Here is a 4,150-nt window from a genome sequence, read left to right on the forward strand (position 1 = left end):
TATGGACCTTGAATAGCTGAAGCAATCTTGAGGAAGAACAGAGTTAAAGGACTTAAACTTCCTGATTTCAAAACTAACTATAAAGCTATAGTAATCAAGACAATGTAGCATTGGCATAGGATAAACCTATCAATGGACTAGAATCAGAGATTCAAAAATAAATCCTGGAAATTTACAGGAAATTTATTTTTGACAAAGATGTCAAGACAATCCAATGAGGAAAGAATAGTTTTTTCAAACAATTGGATATTCACATGCAAAAGAATGAAGTTAGACCCTTATCTCATGGCATATACAAAATTAACTCAAATAGGTCATAGACCCAAAGGTATGAGCTAAAACCATAAAACATAAATGTAAATCATGATCCCAGGTCAGTCTTAACTATAACACCACACATATAAGCAACAAAAGAAGTAGATAAATTGCACTTCATCAAAATTAAAAACATTTCTACTTGAAACCATATCATCAAGAAAGTGGTAAGACAAGCTACAGACTCAGAGAAAAGATTTGCAAATCACCTATCCGATAAGGGATTTGGGTCTAGAATATGTAAAGGATGGTTACAACTCAATAACAAGAAGATTTTTTTTCCCCAAGTGATGTGAGCCTGAGAAGAGCTGGAAACTTCTGTGACACAGCTCCAAAAGATGCCTGGGTTGGCCGACTCAATCAATTAACGAGTGGAATGACAGAATCTGTGTCTTCAAAATTTCTTTAAAATCATATGCCACTCTAAGAATGGGCAAAGGATATGAGCAGACATTTCTCCAAAGAAGGTATCCTGTGATGCCATTATGATAGCTTCTCATCTACTCACCTACTAAATTATTTTTAGATGATCTTTTAATAAGAATAAATCCTATGTCCATTGTTTATGCATTTTCAAAAACCAGCTTTTGAGAGCATCATTTATGTGGGCTGATTGAGATCATGATTTTCCTTATTTGAAGGATTTCTCTCAAATCATTGATTTTCTGTTTAAGCTGAAAATTTTTTTCCTGTCTTATGCAACCCTGATGCTCACCAATCTCAGTGGCTTTCCTCATTACTGCTGCTATTTCAGTTATCAGGTCAACATGGGCTTGTAATACCTTGGAATGCTGTTTGTTAAATTTTATGATTATACCAAGGTCAGCCTTCTTTTTAGCTAACTCTTTAGCCCTCAACATTTGTTCTCAGTACTTGCTCATTATGAATCTCAAAGCTGATAACTTGAACTGCTCTTGAGAGCTGCAGTTTGCTCATAAAAAGATTTTTCTGCATTGTCATGGTCTTTCGATATTTCAACAAGAGTTTTGGCATCAGCAAAGATCTTCTTTCTTGTACAACTCATTTTCTGGTCTCTATTGTTGTCAGCCAGCAGCTGAAAGCTTTTGTAAATGGTTGCTTGAAGGACAACCATGAGGCTTCTCTGCTCTCCAGTGCAGAGTAATAAGGGCTGGTGAGGATGTGGAGAAATCAGAACCCTCATTTACGGCTGCTGGGAATAGAAAATGGTGCAGCCAGGCTGGGTGCAGTGGCTCACGCCTGTAATCCCAGCACTTTGGGAGGCTGAGGCAGGAGGATTGCTTGAGGCTAGGAGTTTAAGCAGCCTGGGCAACATAACATTACTCTGTTTCTAAAAAAAAAAAAAAAAAAAGGTAGTCCTAGCTGTTCAAGAGGCTGAGGCAGGAGGAGTTCAAGGCTGTGGTCAGCCATGACTGCACCACTGTGCTCCAGCCTGGGCAACAGTCTTGATGACTCCTATTAACTTCAGTAGGGATGGCACAAGGTTGACAAGGCTGAAGAAGAGAACCACAGCCAGTGGACAAAATGTAGGGTTTGTTTGAGGGAATGTATTCACAGGGCAGATCTGTGTTGGCAGGCTAGACAGGAGAACAGCAACTGCTTGTAAAAAGCATGGAGTTTATATGGCATTTTCATTTAGCACCCTCAATGTCAGCAACCTCCATGTGGCAGCTCTCGTTTCTTAAGTGAATACTGTCAGGTGGATCTGCTATACAATGACAGAGTGAAACTCTGTGTCAAAAGAAAAAAAATGGTACGGCCATTTGGAAAACTGTTGGCCATTCCTCAAAGATTAACAGAGTTATCTCTGGTATCAAGCCTGGACACTTGGTCAGTGTTATCTCCTTAACCCTGATGGGACAGGACAGGCAGCAGCAGGCAGCATGAATCTTTTCCAGGAGAAAATAGTGAGGTGCTGAGAGAAATCGCTTGCTGGGGCTCACTGGGGCTGACCACCCATGCCTCTCAATTGAATCTCATTACTGTTCTTTTCCCCTCCCTTTAGTCCAACACGTTTGGGCTCAGGACCATGCATCATACGTGCTCTCTTCCAATACTTAGGGCTAAATGATCGCCAGTGAAAACAGTATTTGCAGAAAGCAAATCCCCAGCTGGAAACAGGGAAACCTCAGGAGTGGGATTCTCCCCCATAGCAGATCTGTTACTGCTTTCACTTTAGTGCGGGGCTGTACAGGAGGGACTACGAACGGGTCCCCACCATTTTAGTCGGCTTGGTAACCTTCGTGTGATGAGGGTGTGTATTAGTTTGTTTTCACGCTACTCATAAGGACATACCCAAGACTGGGCAATTTACAAAAGAAAGAGGTTTAATGGAGTCACAGTTCCACATGGTTGGAGAGGCCTCACAATCGCGGTGGAAAGCAAGGAGAAGCAAGTCATGTCTTACATGGAGAGCAACAGACAAAGAGAGAGATCGTGCACGGAAACTTCTTATAAAACCAACAGGTCTCATGAGATTCATTCACTATCACTGTAAGGTCCTCTGAACAGGCTACACTATGGTTGAGCCATGTGACCCTGTGACCCACACATACAGGCCTCCTGGAGTCACAAAGCCAGGAGCAACAGGAGAATCACTAAAGAAGCAGCAGCAGCTAGTTCCTGCCTTAACTGATTTACCGACCTTGCAACATTCCACCATTGTGAAATGTTCCTGCCCTACCCTAACTCATCAATCGACCTTGTGATATCATGCCTCGTGACCTCCCCCCACCTCGTGATTATGCACCTTGTGACATTCTTCCCCTGCCCGAAAAAACTGTCCCTCACTGTAACTTTCCACTATCTACCCCAAACCCATAAAACCAGTTCCACTCCCACCACCCTTGGCTGACTCTTTTTGGACTCAGCCCCCTCGCACCTGAGCAAATAAGCAGCCATATTGCTCACACTTAGCCTGTTCAGGTTGTCTCTTCACTTACATGTGTGCATAACAATCACAAGAACAGCAGGGGAAAGACCGGCCCTCGTAATTCAATCACCTCCCACTGGGTCCCTCCCACAAATGAGATTTGGGTGGGGACACAGCCAAGCCATATCAGGGTGTATTCATGGGGTACCCCAAATTATGCAGTGTCTCTCTCGGATGGCATGGACCCCAGGTGAAGCATCCGGCTGCTCCATGCTTGCCTCACAGGTGGAAAGCTCTTAGGTACTTCCAGTGTTGCTGAAAGCACTGCAGGCATTAGGGTACCTGGAACTATGGGGTGTCAAATGCTTCCTGACAGGCCTGAGCTATGCACACAGGTGCCAGCATCTGTGTGGTAACGTGTGAGGATGTACCTAACAGGACATCCTCTGTGCTCATTCTAGACACACACTTAGATCAGAGCACTAGGAATTGATTTTCTTCACTCCAGCTTCCATTACATTGTAAATATGCTCTACACCGGGTGCTTATATGATAGATTAGAATGCTCTTAAGAAAACCAAATACATTAAGCCTTCATCCCAGATCTTAAATCAGCATTTCTCAATGCAGGGCCACAGATTTGTCACACTATTACCTGGGGAGTTTGTTAGACATGCCTAGTCCAGGCCCTACACAGACTCATTGTCTTTAAATATTTAGGCATGGGGTTTGCGGAGTTGGCATTTCAAACAAACTTGTTTTGCAATGAGCTTAAGAATGATGAGTGCTCAGCTGAAGTCTGATTCTGCAGTCTTAAATCCTGGGGGATTAAGCTGTCCCTCACTTCCTATCTGTATGTCATGAGAAAAGAATGACTGATCAATACAAATCTCAGCCTACTAAATAAGAAAATTAGGGGAGTGTTCAATTCTTTCCAACCACAGGGCTGTTTTAAGATATCTGAGGGACATTTGAATAAGATTT

Source organism: Colobus angolensis, unplaced genomic scaffold (genome assembly GCF_000951035.1).
Source record: "Colobus angolensis palliatus isolate OR3802 unplaced genomic scaffold, Cang.pa_1.0 Scaffold113, whole genome shotgun sequence".
NCBI lineage: Eukaryota > Metazoa > Chordata > Mammalia > Primates > Cercopithecidae > Colobus > Colobus angolensis.